General features: G+C 37.2%; 1 protein-coding gene and 1 pseudogene across 2 annotated transcripts in view; one reads left to right on the top strand and one right to left on the bottom strand.

Moving 5' to 3' along the window:
- The window catches only part of FOXP2 (forkhead box P2), a 601,300-nt gene that overhangs the window by 134,558 nt on the left and 448,614 nt on the right, over positions 1-18,128 (top strand). The gene's annotated exons all lie outside the window — the stretch shown is intronic.
- LOC311629487 (serine/threonine-protein kinase 16-like) lies at positions 5,429-6,245 on the bottom strand (annotated as a pseudogene). Its single transcript has one exon. The product of its transcript is annotated as a serine/threonine-protein kinase 16-like (transcript).

The raw sequence follows: 18,128 nt of genomic DNA, 5'->3' as shown, positions 1-18,128 counted from the left end.
GACGAGAGATTTTAATGAAAAGATGCTGTATAAATTTAAAGTAATTACATTAGATACTTTACTTTCCATGAAGTAAAGGAATTGTTATCTCTCTAGAAACAAACATACATAAATAGAGAACTATGGACTGTGTTTAAAGGATGATGTTTTGCATGATACTTCCTTCACTCATTCAGTAAACACTCATTGAGCATGTATGGTGTGTAATTTTAGAGAGGCTTAATTAATTACAGACATGTTTATACCTGAAAGAATGTACCACAGGAAATGGCAGGACATCTAGTGTGCCTTACCCTTATCTAATAATAGAGGCCCAATGCCCGAAATGAGTGCAAGAGTAGGTCTTCCTTCCCCTGGCAGCTTCCCTTTGGCACCGGAGACCTGGGCTTCCCTCGCAGCCCCGGCTTCCTCTGGAAGGTTGTCTGGTCGAATTAGCATATTATGCTTTTATTAGTATAGATTATGACAACAAAAAATGCTTTCTCAAATTTTTGAATTTCAGTGGCACAAGCATTGCTAAAATAGACTGATTATTTAAGGGTGAGTCTACTTTAAATTTAATTTGTCCTTTATTATACCTTATATCCTATCTAATAAAAAGGAAATATGCAAATTTACCGTCACACCATCACAAAGATGGTGGAACCCATAGCCACAAGATGGCAGCACCCAGTCCCCTCAGCCCCGTGGGAGTCCCACAGTCCTTTCAGCCCAGCCAGGGAGGGGAGGTGGCAGGTGCACTGTGGCCAAACCCATCCTCAGCCCCCCCCCCCGCCCCCCCAAGCTGCCCAGGGCCGTCCCGAGGTGCAGGCAAGCCTCTGATGGCAGCTTTCCGGCTACCAGGGCCTCCCGAAGCTCAGATAACCAGGGCCTCCTGAGGCTCAGATAACCAGGGCCAGCCAAGACTTGTGCTTCCAGCAGTGGCAGCAGCAGAGGTGTGATGGGGGCATTGCTTTCCCCTGATCACCTGGTCGCCTCTGGCCCCTGAGGGCTCCTGGACTGTGAGAGGGGGCAGACTGGGCTGAGAGACCCCCTTCAGTGGCATGCATCCTCATGCACCAGGCCTCTAGTCTCACTATAAAATAAGTTAGTGGTTTCAGAAATCAATCATTGATGGATTTATGAAGTTACAACATTTAGTTAGCTAAGGGTATCAGGAATATTATGAGAATAGCTTCAATATGTAAATTAGAAAATTGAAAGATGTAGGTAGTGTTTACACAAAGTAAGTTGGATAGAAAGGTAAGTTAATTGTACCAGGCTGTTGTTCTAAATCTCCTGCGCATAAAGACTGATTTCTCTTTTTTATCAATAATAGCCAAGAAGATGAAAAAAAGAGGGAAAACTCATTAACATTGTACCTTTTCTATATTATGTTTAAAATTAATCTACAACTGCTTTTATTTTACTTTCTATGTTTTTGTCTTCATTACTTCAAGCATCTTTAGTATTTGCTATTCCTTTGTAATCATTGCATGTCTTCTTACTGCCTTCTTGAATCCTGCTGCATCGCCTTTTTTTTTTTTTGCCTTTCTTTCTTTAATCTTTTCTGTTCTGTTTAATTTTTAAATCCTTTGCCCTTTATCTTTCTTTCAGTCTTTTTTAGCTGGTCTCCCTTCCTTTGATATTCTCTTAAATTGTATTTCTTCTTAACATTGTGTTATTTCATTGATTTTTTTGTTTTATCTTTTGAGTTTTAAGTTTTCTTTGTATATAAGGATAACCTATTCTACTTACCTATACTGAATTAAAAAGAGAAGGCACTACTAAGTCCTCCATATTAAATGAAAACAAACAACAACATTTAGTCAAAATAATTGTGTGGATACTGAACTATTTATGACACATTTTCTTCTCTTTTATTTTCGTTTGTTTTGAATTAAAGCCCAAATAATTGATGTGCTGATACAGATCAAATCCAGTTTCTTTTCTAATTTGTTAACTTTAAATGTATATAAAATATACTTTTGAGTCAAACATTTGTTGAGTAGATCACAAGTAATTTTGCCTTTTAAAAAATGTTTGGGATTAACTGGAGTATATTTAGAGTTTAGTCCAATATCAGAGTGTCAGCATAGGTAAGTTCTGGTGAGAGTTTCTTGCTGATTTTCCTACGCACTGTATACATAGTAGGGACAGTGGGAGGAAGAAGAAAGGGAGAGAGAAAGAGGGAGAAAGGAACTCTGCCATCTGTTCTTATAAGGGCACTAATCCTATCACGAGGGCTCCATCCAATGAAGTTATCTAAACTAATTACCTCTTAAATGCCTCATCTCCAAATACCATCACATTGGGGATTAGGGGTTCAATATATGAAATTGGTTGGGGGACACAATTTAGTCCATAGCAGGCCAAATTCCAGTGAAAAACAAGAGATGATGCTAAAATATAAAGTGATCTGGAGTCTAGTCCCTAGCCCTAATTTCTCCCCTAAGTAATTATATTATAAATACAAGCTAAAGTGACACAGTATTGTTGGGAAATTCAAATGTAATGAATCTGTGAAAGATGTATATAGACCACAGCATTGTATAACTGTAATTAAAGATTATTATTTTTTATCAGTGTATTTTGATTATAAGTCAGCTGCCTATAATCAGTAACTAAGCCCATCTAAGTAATGAACCATATGATATCCAAATACTATACTATTAGAAATAAATAGGTCACTGGCAGTCATGAAGGAGCATTGGATTTGATCATAAAAATTATCCAGACTATTCTGTATTCTACCTGATACAGAAACCAACACTAGAGAACACCAACCTTAGCTTGAATATCATCAGTCCCTGTATCATTCATGGTACTCCATAGTAACAGAAGCAGTAGTGTGTGTGTGTGTGTGTGTGTGTGTGTGTGTGTGTGTGTGTAGACATATTTTAAGGAATTGGGGAATTGGGGGCTGGTAATTCTGAAATCTCAGGCCAGGGTCCCACACTGGAGATCCTTGGAAGATCTGATGTTGAAGCTCAAGTCTGAAGGTAGTTTGGAGACAGAATTCCCTCTTTTTCAGGAGATGCCTCTCTTTTTTGTAAGGCTTTCAGCACAGTGAATGAGGGTCATCTGCTTTACTGAAATGTTAATCCCATTGAAATATTGCCTCCATGGTGACAGCTACGCTGGTGTTTAACCAAAGAACTGAGTACCATGCCCTAGCAGATTTGACACATAAAATTAACCATCACATCATCCTTAATAGTTAGGCAATCACATCATCCTTAATAGTTAGGGTCAACTTACATAGAAAATATTATGTAAATCTTCTAATTTTGAAATGATACGAGCACAATACATAATAAATTTTTATATATATATGGATAAATAGAAAAATGTGGGTCAATACCAGGTGCATTATCTTTAGTTATTCCTTAATTTAAAAAAAGGTTCAATTCCCTCTCAACTTTATGAACATTTTAGAAATGGAGCAGCTAACAGAAGTGTGTGTAGAGCACATTGATCAAAAACATAGTGATGAGTCCTAGCCGATTTGGCTCAGTGGATAGAGTGTTGGCCTGTAGACTGAGGAGTCCTGGGTTCCAATTTGGTCAAGGGCACATGCCAGGTTGAGGGCTTGATCCCCAGTAGGGGGCTTGCAGGAGTAAACTGATCAATGATTCTCATTGATATTTCTAACTCTCCCTCTCTCTTCCTCTCTAAAGTCAATAAAAAATATTTTTAAAAACCCCACAAATAAACAGACAAAAAATAAGCAATTACATAGTGATGAGTCACAGAGCTCTTGGTTTGGCCTTAGCTGGTACAGTTATCACATCAAGCAAAATCCATAAACTGAAGAAGGGTAGCTACTGTATTGAATGTATGAATTGAGATCTAACATGGATTTTTGCACAGTGCTCTGGGTATAGCAAGATTAAGTTGAATAGGATGAATATAAAATCTTGTCTTGAGTTTTAAAAAGTTGTACAAGTGCGGATGAAGACACTTAGAAAATACATCAACTCAAAATGCCACAGAAGATTATAGGAATTGTTAAAATAGATTGTACACTCAACACAGCTATTGTCTAATATGGGATAAAATATAAATATCAAAGATGGCTTTAACTAAGGCAATATAGGGCAAATGTCCTTCAAATCATATTCTGTCTTATATTATAACTAATAGGTTGAGATATATATTTATATATATAGATAGATAGATAGATATAGATATAGATATAGATATAGATATAGATATAGATATAGATGTATATATATTACTCTTTGGATTATAAATTTTATTCCCTAGTTAGTCCCATACTCACAAAATCAGCCATCAATTAATGTTAGTTCAGTTGACTTAAAATTAAACATCACTAAATAGCTCTTTGGGAACAAAACTTTCAAGTGATATTCTGTAATACAAAGCTGATTGATAAGATAGCAGAAGTGTAGTAAGGCAAACAATTTATTAAGGGGTTTCTGCCAGAGTGTGACCTGAAGAATCCAGGTCAATTTATAACTATAATTTTTCTTAAAACCATTTCTGCATGTTTTGATCCTGACACAGATATAATATTTGAACTTGAGTAATTTATTCAGTTATTCTGAGCCTCCTATATTGTCCACTGTAGGGGGTATGATTGGCAAACACATTGCACTGAGGTACCTGAGGATTTCATATGGTGAATAGAGGGTCAGGAAACACTGTCAAATGAGCACAATATTTACTAAATCTTTATCTTTTGCAAAAGTGACATTTATAGATCTCACACAACTTCTGTAAAACAACCAGATGTGGAACTATTTAGCTAACAGTAGTATTGATTGGCATGTCATTTTCTATTTGCTGGTAGAGAGTAGGAATTTCAAAGTTGATGTCATTTGACCACGAACTGTGAAGCAATGTTATATTTTAGCTCCACCTTCCTTTGACTTTATTTAAATTATCTAATTTAAAGGTTATGCATCTTATATATTTTTTAATTTGTTCTTTTATTTATTTTTGAATTTTTCTTTTATTTTTTAAAATTTGTTCTTTTGTTTGTTTCAACATTTCTTCCACCAATTACTTTCACTTTATTCTTCTATTTATACATTCTTCTGCTCCCATATTTGGAGGCAGACCATGCAAGCTCAGAGTCCTTTTCTGCATCATTTCCCTGTGCTCACCCCCCACATTTTCTCACCTCAACTCAGGTTCCCTGTCCAGTTGTTCTCAGGGGTAAGAGAGCAGAACAGATAGAAAACTGAGCTGACTCCCACTCCTTCACCTCAACTACAAGAGAGCAAACCTAGATGATAGATAGATGATAGATAGATAGATAGATAGATAGATAGATGATAGATAGATAAATAGATGATAGATAGATAGATAGATAGATAGATAGATAGATAGATAGATAGATAGAAGGATGCAGATTCCAGTGAGAGATGGGGGCCTCTTTCCAAGGCACAGGGCCACCTTCTCAGCATGGCCACTGGTTGGTTCAGATTTGGGTAATGTGCTGCCTTGAATCTGGGGTTTGCTGTGCCTCCAACTGACTGAGGAGGAGAGGAATGTGAGGGTGCTCCTGGGAATGCACAGACATCTTGGAGGTCAGCAGCTGCCACATTGACAAAGAATGCCTGGGGCTTTGCAGGATGCAGAGTTGGTTTTGTACAGCAAAGGCCACACTGTCACCCTTCTGGATCACTGCGTCATAAGGGCCTTCCCCAAACATCACGGCATGTAGCACACAGTCGCGGGACCAGACATCAGTCTGCTCATGGATGGCACAGTGCTCTGCATGGAGAAGAGGTCTGGCCCGGGAGGAGATGGTGCACCGTCGGTGCCAGAGCCTGGCGGGAGCCCTCCACATGGGTGCATGCTTGATTCATGGAACCCAAGTCCATTAAAACTGGTGGCCCCTCATCTCCAAGCATGACACTGGTGTGCTATAGGTCCTTGAGGGCCTGGCCCTGGGCATGAATGACCTCCAGGCCTCTGCAGATACCCAGCAGCAACTGAAGGATTTGATCTTTAGTCAAGAAGTTGCCTTTGTGTTTCAGCCTTTCTGTCTCCTTACATAGTGTACCTCCCTTGAAGAGGGGTACTAGCAGCCAGGCCTCATGTGTGATGCCCTGCTCCCTCAGAGAGTAATCCACAAAGCAAACAATGTTGGGGTGATGGAAGAAGCCACACATGTCTGCTTCTCATTGGGTCTCTTCCCTAGCCCTGCCCTCCTCCAGTTTCTGGATAAAGAGGTAGCACTTTGTGTCAATGAAGACAGTTCCCGGAGGACAGACACACAGTGTGTGGCCCATAAAGTCTCAGTCCTCCTCCTCCAGGTCAGCCAGAAGCTGCCAAGGGTTTGCCCAGTTTGAGTTGGTTCTTCCAGTTAATGTGCTAGTTGCCCTAGGGACCATGCTGCCTTGGCCTAGAGGTTAATTTAGTCTTTTAAAGTGTTCTTCTTCTTGATGACCTTACTATTAAAATGTGTTTTCCAAATACTGATCATTTCAAAGAAGTGTCCTTCATAAGTAATGAGACATACAAACTTTGAATTTATAATTTTACTGATGTATTATTTCTTAATTAGTTACACCTTACCTAGTTTATAAAAAGAATTTCAGTTATTTTCTGCTGCATATATGCAGTCTAGGGGTTTACTTTTATCAAAGGCATTTCTGGACCATATGCCTGATAATACAGTTCTAGAGTCACTGTAAAGGTGGCAACCATATTAAGTTTCAGTTTAATAATAAGTGACCTGAGCCGAAACCGGTTTGGCTCAGTGGATAGAGCATCAGCTTGCGGACTGAAGGGTTCCAGTTCCGATTCCGGTCAAGGGCATGTACCCTGGTTGTGGGCACATCTCCTGTAGGGGGTGTGCAAGAGGCAGCTGATCGATGACTCTCTCTCATCGATATTTCTAACTCTCTATCCCTGTCTCTTTAATCTATATTTTAAAAGTGACCTGAGTACTGTACCCAGCACTCACCTTCTAGCGTTAAGAAATAGCTGAAAATCCCACAAGGAGCAACAGTATGGAAATAGGGCAATTAACTTGTTATAAATATGAAACTGTACTTGAGAGCACCCAAAGCAGTCAGATATTTAGGCCCAAATGCCTTGCCAGTTATAAGTAAAATAATTTCAAGGAATTTAGTTACTATCAGACTTTTATAGAAAGAGAACATCTTCCCTGAGAAATGTTTTCTCTCTCTCTCTCTCTCTCTCTCTCTCTCTCTCTCTCTCTCTCTCTCTCTCTCTCTCTCTCTCCTCTCTCTCCTCTCTCTCTCATCTATCAATCCATCTATATCTATCTATCTATCTATCTATCTATCTATCTATCTATCTATCTATCTATCATCTATCTATCTATCATCTATCTATCATCTATCTATCTATCTCGTTTTCAAACATCTCCCATCTTGAGCAATTCAATTTCAGCCAAGTTGTTCACAGAAAAAATGTCTCTATTGTCGAACCAAGCTTTGGTTTTCCACCTGACAACACTTTCATGCTGATCCCTCCACATGACAAAAAGCATCCCTCAGGCAACAAAGGAGAGAATGCTCCTGTTGCTTGTGAAATCAATGATTAGCACAATTTTAAAACATAAAGAGGCCATCAAGAGTGCTAAGGGTGTGAAAGAAACAATGATCCCAGGTGATTGAAGAGAGAGAAAAGCTGTTGTTGATTTTGATAAACAGCATTTAGGGGACAGTGGTACAGGAACAAGCAAAGATGCTGCATGGCATGCCAACTGAAAGACACTCAGACCCATGCTGATAGTGACTCCTTTATGGTCAGTAGGGTGTGGTTTTAGTAAAGAAGTGTTTATTTATAGATCAAACAATACGTTAGACATGTACTGTATACAGGAAAGGTTAAAACAGGTAATCATTTGGAGGTGTGAAAGGTTTAATTCAATTTACGTTATTTCTAATGGGAAAAAAATGATTTGATTTTCTGACAAATCACTTCTTGAACAGCCTTCCGGAATGAATTAAATTTGATAACCAAAGTTCCACTGTATTTTTTTTTCTGTTTCTTTCTTTCTGCTTCCCTCCCCTTTATTTCTCTCTCCCCCCCACCCCCCCCTCTTTTTCTTTAAGAAATATTTATTTAGTTCCTCATTCAAGCAAGATACTGGGCTAACATTTGCAACAAGTAGCACAGGGCTTTAAGACATGAATTCAAAAATATCATTACCTGTTTCACATCTATTAAATCAGCCAGGTAATTTTTCAATGGAAGCAGTTTATCACATATTCACATACTACATCTGATTTTAACATTTCTTTATATTTTATTCGGCACCTTTTATTATCCCTTAATTTTTTTAAGTTAAAACTTTAGTTTTTGTATCAGTTTTAAGTTCACTGCAAAACTGAGGACAAGATTCAGGGATTTTCCGTACACTTCTTGCCTACACACATGATAGCCTTTACCGTCATCATCTCCCACCAGAGTTACAATAAATTATAACACTCGTTAAAATTGATGAACCTACATGGATAATGTTATAATCACCCAAAGTTCATAGCTTACATTAGGGTGCACTTTTGATACTATAGACCCTATGGGTTGGAATCCTATATAAGATGCTAATATGCAAGTCGACTGAATGGCAGAATGACAGGTCGTTATGATAATCACTGACCATTAAGAGGCAGACGCTCAACAAAGGAGCTCCCCCTGGTGGTCAGTGTGCTCCCACAGGGGAGCCCTGCTCAGCCAGAAGCCAGGCTCATGGCTAGCAAGTGGAATGGCAGTGGCAGGAGCCTCTCCCACATCCACGCAGTGCTAAGGATGTCTGACTGCTGGCTTCGGCCTGCTCCCCATTGGAAGTGGGCCTAAGCCAACAGTTGGACATTCCCCAAGGGCTCCTGGACTGTGAGAGGTCGAAGGCTGGGCTGAGGGAACTCCCCCTCCTCGCCAAGTGCACGAATTTCATGCACTGGGCCTCTAGTAGATGTATAATGACATGTACAATATCTATCGTTTTAGTATTGTGCAGAGTAACTTCAATGCCCTAAACATGTGCCCTCCCTCTTCATCCCTCCCATAACAGCTCCTGGTACCCACTGATTTTTTGGGCTGTCTTCATAGTTTTGTCTTTTCCATAATGTCTTATGGTTGGAATCATACAATATGCAGCCTTTTCTGATTGGTTTCTTTCACCTTATAATATGCATTTAAATTTCTTCCATGTCTTTTCCTGGCTTGTTATTTCATTTCTTTTTCCCCCATTGAATAATATTCTGCTGTCTGGCTGTGCTATAGTTTGTTTATCAGAACTTTAATCATGGCATTGGCATTTACTGTTTTTGAGATCTTAGATAAGTCGCTTTAAGCTATCTAAGCCTCTGAATGTATTTATTTCTAAAATGAAGGATGGAATTTCAGATTGTTAACAGTATAGTGACATTGGAGTCACGGTTAAGAAGATAGGGACAGACAGAAGTAGGTATGAATCAAGCCTCTGTGATGAAGGGTCATGTTACTCTACCTGTAAATTTGCATATGTAATATAGAGTATATAATTACACTCACCTAATTTGATATCTTGAAGATTAAATGAGAAAAAGCGTACATATAAGAAGTCAATAAATTTTACCTAGTTTTTTTTTTTTAAACTATTTAATGGATGTTCAACACCTCTTACCAATCCTTTTACTACTTCCTCTTAATTAGCTTCTTATATTTTTTATATTTCTGTGGTGACTCCTTATTTATTTCTACTATTTTCATGCCCCCTACTCCTTTTCAGTTATTAAGGCTCCACAAGATATTATCACTTAATTTATAGACAAAAATAAAGATACAATGCTTGCAAACTTTCCCATAACTTTTTACCAAATTATGTGTCAATACCCATCCTTATTATTTTAGTTTCTGAGGATAAATTGCCAAATGAGTGGTCATGGACTATTTCTTAATTTTTTTTATTTATTTGTTTTTAGCTCTAAACAATGACACCAAATTAAATAATGCAGGCAACACACTTACTAATTGCATGACACTCAGTGAATGTTTGTTTCCTTCCTTGCCATCCCAGCTTTTCTTCACCTCTATCTGTGTTCTATCCAATGAGGGCTTTCTTAATATGCTACAGATCAGAGTAGATCCCTTTCCATCAATGGCTCTCCAACATTTTACCTTTTGAATAAAGGTAAATGTCTTTGCTTGGCTTACAAGCCTGATATAGCTTCCCTAAATATCCTTTTCTCCTTTCTTCCACTTTCTTTTACATTTTATTCAGCTACCTATTTCTTGCCCATTGCTATTGGGCATGTTTTTTCTCTGTCTGGAATGCCTTTTCATGATTTATTTCTTTTTCATTCTTCAAGATGTAGCTTAACACCCTAAATATAAGAACTACATTAAGGTAATAGAGGTAATCATGCCATCATAGCGTTTTGTATACCTCTGTTACTAACTCTGTGCTGTATTGTAAATAGTTCTTTATATATGTTCATGTTAAAAAAATTCAGAGTATATAAAGACAATTTAAAGTTTAAAAAATAACTTATTTCCATCCGTCATTCTCATCCCCCATTGTATCTGTTGCCTGCAGCTTATTAGGGTAAGTCATTTATTGTCTCCAAACTTCATTTCCTCCCCCCCCCATTTTTAATATGGAATAATATATCATAAAACTGTTGTGAGAATTGAAAAATAAACACTTTACTCCTCATGGTCATCTGATTTTTACAACTTGGTTTTCGTATACCCTGTATCATTCTGGAAATTTGTGTATGTGAAAGCACAGAGCTAAAGAATCTTTCTTTTTGTTCCTTTCCTTGATTGCTCATTCCAGGCTTCATGTGACACGTTAGAAATAGAATTATTCAGTCACATTCTCCACCATGAAGGGACTCAGTCGTATATTACTTATTGCCTGGTACCTTCAAAACAGAGTGAAAATTATTTTATAACAAAGTGAAAATATGGAGACATATTTCCAAATTTCAGGAAAACTTGCTAGTGATTTTTAAATATCTGAAATCCTCTCTTTGCTCTATTTTGATCTTCATAAATCACACTGAAGATCCAACTATAGCTTATTTCTGCTCTGAAAGTCTTGCAATAGCCTTGGGCAAAAGGCAATAAAATTCTGATCTGGGATTTAACTCCAGAGAAAAGATCCTTTCAGTAATTTCTTTTGCAAACACAACCAACAGTAAACTCTAAGTTATTTAAGATGTAGAGCCTTGGAGGATTATTTAGGGACTTTGCTATGTCTGCCTTAATTCCCTCAGGCTGCTTCCCTTTGGCCATTTCACAATGCATCATAAGCTACACGAAACAGGAAAAGCGTAAAATTCAGATAACTCAGAGACTGGCAAGCAGTCTTGGAAAATTGTTTGATGGGCAAGAAGATTCTATGTGATGGGTTGAATGGATTACATTTTTCTACCACCCAAAATAATAAACATTTCATTGTATGCTATTCTTGTGTACAACAAACGGTTTCATAAATTATACCCCTTAAAATATAGAGAGCAACCCTTGTTTGGAAAAATAAAATTACATACAAAAATTTTGAATGTATATTCTGATCACAGGAAATAATGCTCTGGGCTAATAGAAACATGGTGTTTCACTGAATTGTTACTATTGGCTAGTATAGAATAAGATAACATTTTTCAATTATAATGGTCCTTATTAAATAATTAATCCTATTGCAAATAATAGTTTGTCTTCTTATCTAGCAATAAAAGATACTTAGAAAGCTTGCTAACTTTGGTTCCTGGGTTCTTCAATTAGGTAATGGTAGAATTTATTTAATCATGAATTATTTTTCCTATTGCTTATTTACTAATTCAGCATCCAAATGTTTACAAATAAAATATTTAATTAAAATATGTGTAATATTAACAGACTATAGTAAAAATATCATAATTTGTTAAGGTTTTTAAAAAAATGCATATTATCATTTCAAGTTTATTAGTATTTATAGTTTTATTAAATTGGCATCATAGATGGAGTTTCCTGAGAAGCAGGCTGTGAGACTGAGATTTGCATACAGTGCCATGATAAGGGAGTGCTCAGAAACCAACACTTTTGGGGAGGAAAGGAAAGAAGCCGAACTGGGAGGAGGGATGCAGTTTCCATGGAGGCATCATGCATCTCCTGGGGCCTCTGAGGCCGGATGGACTTTCAGCTTGTCTGTCCCTCATTCAGGCAACGGGCTGGCCTTTCTGTCCTGCACTGGTCACCGGAAGGAGGCTGATCCAGGAGGTCTTTCTTCAACTTAAGCAACAGCTGGGGAAATAAATCCTTCATCTGGGCACCACATCCCATTACTTACTACACGGAGAATAGGTTAGAAGCCAAAGTGCTTGACACAGTTACACAAAAAGACTCTTCCTGCCCTGGTCTAATCCACCCATCTCTACCACAATTTGAGCCAATTACCATTGTTGCCCTCTTCCAATTCATACTCTGTGTGACCAACAAAGCAAGCTTTTCAAAAATAAATCTGTAGGGGGGTGAGGGCCTGTGTAAGGGGGGTAGGGACAGGCTTGAGAGGGGTCAATGGGGAAAAGGGAGATGTATGCAATACTTTAAACAACAATTAAAAAAAAAAAGAGTAAACCAGAGAGTGTCACTGGCTCTGCCTAAATTATTCCAGTGTCTTCCAGTTGAAGGCAGGATAAAATCCAAAGTAATTGACTGTGGCTTTTAGGCTCTGTCCCATCTAACTCTTGTCTATTTCTGCAGCATTATCTTGTGCCACTTTAACCCTCCTCACACATTATGTCTGATACAAACTGGCCTTTTGATCTCAAACACGCCACGTTGTCTCTCAGTTGAGGGCATTTGTACTCCATTCCTCAGGCAGGCAGGCAGGCCTCCTCATTTTTCAAGCGATTGTGTCCTTATTCTTTAGACCAAGTCCCCATCAAGCCCTTCGCTGAATACCTTGTTTGCTGTAGACCTCAAATCGTTTTTCTCTATCAACGTCATCATATTTTTCTTTCTGATCTTCATTACAAGCTCTAAATATCTTATTTATTCCTATGTTTTCTGTCTTCCTGCGCTGAAATGAGACTCCTTGAGTAACTTTCCCATTCGATGCCTCTTTTTGTGATATGCCATTGATACATTTTATTACTTACTACTGAATGAAGGTCCTGACCTATGCTAAATGATCCTCCTATTTTGACTTATTTTTCTAATTACAGATTTATTTAGGTATAATTCACATGCCATTGAGTTAACATCTTAAAGTATAAAATTCAGTATTGTTTTACTGTTTCCACACACTATCAAATCATAGAACATTTTCATCATCTCAGGAAAAATACCACCTTATACAATTTAAAGTCTGCCCAGCCCTTGTAAACCACCTTTCTACTTTTTGTTTCTGTGGCTTTCCCTACTCTGTACATTTCATGTACAGAATCATACACTATGTAACTTTTATATCTATTTTTTTTTTACTTACCGGTAGTATAATGTTTTAAAAGTTCATCCATGTTATAGTATGTATAAGTATGTCATTTACTTTTTAGGGGTATCATTCCACTGTATAGATAAGCCATGTTTGTATATCCATTTAGTAATTTATGGGCTTTTGGGTAATTTCCACTGTTGAGCTATTTAAGTCATGCTGCAGTGAGCACTCATGTTTTCATTGGGACATATGTTTTCAATTCTCTGACTTTACACCTTGCATGCATACAGTAACACCATATGAAAATTTCCAGGAACTAGAAACTGTTTTTCCAAAGTGGACACACCATTTTACAATCCCACCAGAAATGGAGGAGGATTCTAGTAGTATCGTCTGTCTTTTTAATTTTAGCCATCTTAGTGGGTATGAAGTAGGATGTCATTGTGTTTAATCTTATATTTTCCCAATGGCCAATGATGTTGGCATCTCATAATGTGCTAACTGAGCACTTCTTCTCAGAAGAAATATCATCTCAAAACTTTTGCTCACTTAAAAAATTGTTATATGTATTTTTATTGTTGCGTTGCGAGAATTCTTTATATGTTCTGGGTACTAGTCTCATCATATATGATTTGCAAATATTTTCACCATTCCTGTGGGCTATCTTTTTAGTTTCTTTATGATGTCCCTTGAAACACAAAATTTAAAATTTTTACTAAATCCAGTGTATTTCTTTCTTATGTCATATGTTTTTTTATGCCAAATCTAATAAACCATTGCATAATTGGAGGTCACAAAAGATTATTCCTATGTGTTCTTCTAAGAATTTTTTGCTCCTACATTTAGATATATGATTCAATTTGATTTAATTTTTACCTTTCTTGTTAGAGAGGGATCCTAGTTCATGGTTTTGGGCCAAGACAGATGTAGCCATATCCATCATTGATGTGGTCCTGCTATTGGAATTGGAATAATGAAGTCTGCTGGCTAGAGATCTTGCCAGTTAGGGAAGTAATATTCCAGATATGATATCTAAAGTACTGTTTTCCCAGATGGTATTTAGTTGAACATTTTCAGTTATCTGTGTGACTTGTTTTATTTTATGATTTTATGCATAAAAATGAGATCTACCTGGGAAAGGAGATGGGACAAAAACTAACAAAAATAACATAATTTTAGCAAAATTAACCATAAAGTATCATGCACGGAATACAGTAATTTAAAAAAAACTAACCTTTGTTTTTCTGGCAGAATTGTAGGATGCTTATGTGATATTTCAATTGCACACATTAGATGGTGTCAGCCATTAAAGTTTACCAATTTCCTTTTTTCCTTGGCCTATTTACATATGATTACATTGCAATGTGGAGTAATTCTTACTAAAGTATACAAGAAAGGGCAACATAAGCAGGAGAGTTATTTATGTTATTATATTATATTATAGTTTATAACTAAATGATTTCAAGTGAAATCAAGTTAACAGGAACTAAATGTTTGTTATAGTGAAGCTTTTATACTATAACTGAAGATGAAAGGAACAATAACATTTTTTTCTCTAGAATGCTTATAATCATCACAGTATAGGCCACATTCTATACATTACGGAGCACTGAATATAGGACAATATAATAATATTTGGGGTTTCAAGGATTTTTTTTTCCTGGATGGAGCAGCAATAAAGAAGGATCTCAAAAAGCAGGCAGGATTTTATACATGAATATTAGGTATTGGATGGGGATGGGTACAATGTGTGGAGTGGAAAATGTGAACAAAGCAACATTTTTGAATCACTTGTGGCAGAAATATCAAGTGATTTGTTGGTTCTGGAGAATAAGATGCTTGAATACGATTGGAAAAAGAGGTAATCATAACGTGGAAGACGTTACATGTGAGTGAATATAAAATCAGTAGACTTTTCTGGTCACCTAATTTGGTATCATGATTCATGCAGAAAAAAATGAATAAGACATAGTTCTTGGCCCTTCCAAGAGGTGAGACTGAAATAACATACTATCACACAAGTTTCTCCATGAAAGTGCTCTGGTATAAGTATCAATAAAATGCTCTAGGAGCCAGAATGATGAACTACTAGGAAAGGTGGTAACATGTGAGCTGGGTTCTGACAGATGAGTCAAGCGTGAACCACGTTAGAGGCTGGCAGAATCCCTAGAGGCGTGTGGGGCAGATGCTGAAATGTGTATGGTGTGTCTGGGCTATAAGAGTTATGGCAGGAAGCGGGGAGAGAGGTGAGGCTGGAATCCCTGGTTGGAGTCTGAGGATGAGTCAGTATGGAATCGAGGAACTAAATGGAGTTTAAAGACAGACATCTACATTCAAATTCCATCACTGCCATTTATTACTTTTTATTCTCTGGTAAATTTCTCAACTTCTAATTTGTATAATGGGAGTAATAGTATCCATTTAGCAGTGTTGTTATGGCTGAAAATTAATACATAAACACATGACATAAAATCACCCCAGTAGCAAATGTGAGTCAATAATATTATATTCATAAGGGTGCTGTAAGGACTAAATCAAGTAAAAGAAAGCAAGCACAGGACACTGCTTGACACAAAACCCTAAGGGTCAAATAATGCTCTTTTAAAAAAGGCTTTGAAAAGCTGTTCATTGCAGTTATACAACATGGATTTTAAAAAATATGATTTTCATAATTTAGGAATATTTTTTTTATCAATATCTGTGTGAAGATTAGTCTTTAAATGTTTTAACTTGTATTGATTCTAGGTTCCTCTCCAAGTAAGGCCTCTTCTCAGTTTAGGCCCTGATGACCTGATAGTGGGTTTTATTACAATCTGGATGATCTGATTACACACCTTTACTACATAGATCACAATTAATTGTCATTTTATCTCTTTTTCTCCAATGTTTCAGAAAGTGTTAGGCTCATAAGAACTGGTTGACATGATTTTAAGCTTAGAAAAAATTAACATGGATATTTAATCTTAGTGTATTATAAAAGTACTAATATTTCTACTTTATGTTTAAAAGTCTACTGTAATTGTGTTACAGTACCCTCTACTCCCTGAAAGTGGCATGGCAGCTCAAAGCATCTCACAACAATAATAGAAATATATTCAATATTCACTTTAATTGAAATAGTCCTAAGGTTCATGGACTCATGTCATTTGTTGAATGTCTATTATATTGAATGTTTATTTTTTTTAAAATGTATAATTTTATTGATTTCAGCGAGGAAGGGAGAGGGAGATAGAAACAGAAACATCAAAGATGAGAGAGAATCATTGATTGGCAGCCTCCTGCTTGCCCCATACTTGGGGATTGAGCCTCTAACCCCAAATTAAATTTATTACAGTTATACCCTACGTAATGAAAGGATAATATGCAAATTGACCCTAATGATGGAACGGCCAGTCTCTATGATGCACACTGACCACCAGGGGGCAGACGCTCAATGCAGGAGCTGCCCCTTGGTGGTCAGTGCGCTTCCACAAGGAGAGCTCTGCTCAGCCAGAAGCCGGGCTAATAACTATAAGCACAGCCGAGGCGGTGGGAGCCTCTCCTGCTGCCCTGGCAGTGCTGAGGATATCTGAACCAGCAGGTGGACAGCCCCTGAGGGGTCACGGACGGCGGGAAGGATAGGCTGGGCTGAGGGCCTCCCCGCCGCTACCCCCTGTTCACAAATTTTAGTGCCCTGGGTCTCTAGTTGGTTAATAAAATAATATGGGTTTCAAGTGTACAATTCTATCATACATCATTTGTGCATTTTGTGCTCACCTCCTAAAGTCAAGACTTTTTCTGTCACCATATATTTGACCCCATTTACCCTTTACTACATTCTCACCCCGTTTCTCTCTGGTAATCACATTCTGTTGTCTGTGTCTATGATTTTTTTGTTGTTGTTAGTTTTTTTGGTTTCTTCATTTGTTACTTTCAGTTTTATATCTCACATGAGTGAAATCATGATTCTTGGCTTTTTCCTGTCTGACTTATTTCACTTAGCATGGTATTTTCAAGGTTCATCCTTATTGTTGCAAATGGTATTATTTCATATTTTCTTATGGCTGAGTAGTATTCTATTGTAAAGAAGATGTACTACATCTTCTTTATCCAGTCATTTATCAAAGGACACTTCAGTTGTTTCCATGACTTGGCCACCATGAATAATGCTGCAATAAACATAGCGCTGCATATATCTTTCTGAATACATGTTTGGGTAGATATGCAGAAGATGGTTTACTGGATCATATGGTAACTCTGTTGTTAATTTTTTGGGAAACTTTCTTTCTTTTTCCATGGTGGTTGTACCGGTTTTCTTTCCCACCGCCAGTGAATAAGGATTTCGTCTACAGCATTTATTACTTGTCTTGTTGAGAATAGCCATTCTAATAGATGTGAGGTGTGATCTGATTACAGTTTTGATTTGAATTTCCCCAATAGCTAGTGAAGTTGAGCATCTTTTCATATACCTGTTTGTTATTTGTATGTCTTCTTGGGAGAAGTGTCCAGGTCCCCTGCCCATTTCTTTCTTTCTTTCTTTTTTTTTCCCAAATGATGAAAACTGTAATTTTATTTGATTTTACCTTATTCATCTTGACGCTCTGTTGTCAGGTGCATACACATTATTAGTTGTTATGTCTTTTTGAAGAATTGATCTATTATCATTATGCAATGTCCCTATTAATCTCTGATAATATTCCTGGCTGGAGTCTGCTTTATCTAAAATTAATATAGTGACTCTAGTTTTTTTGTGTTGTTTTTAATCCTGACCTGAGGATATTTTTTAATTTCCTTATTGTTTAAAGTATAACATATG

Source organism: Pipistrellus hanaki, assembly GCF_964339955.1.
Source record: "Pipistrellus hanaki genome assembly, chromosome: 10".
Taxonomy (NCBI): Eukaryota; Metazoa; Chordata; class Mammalia; order Chiroptera; family Vespertilionidae; genus Pipistrellus; species Pipistrellus hanaki.
Note: the sequence above shows the minus strand (reverse complement) of the source record. Positions and strands in the feature narration are given on the sequence as shown.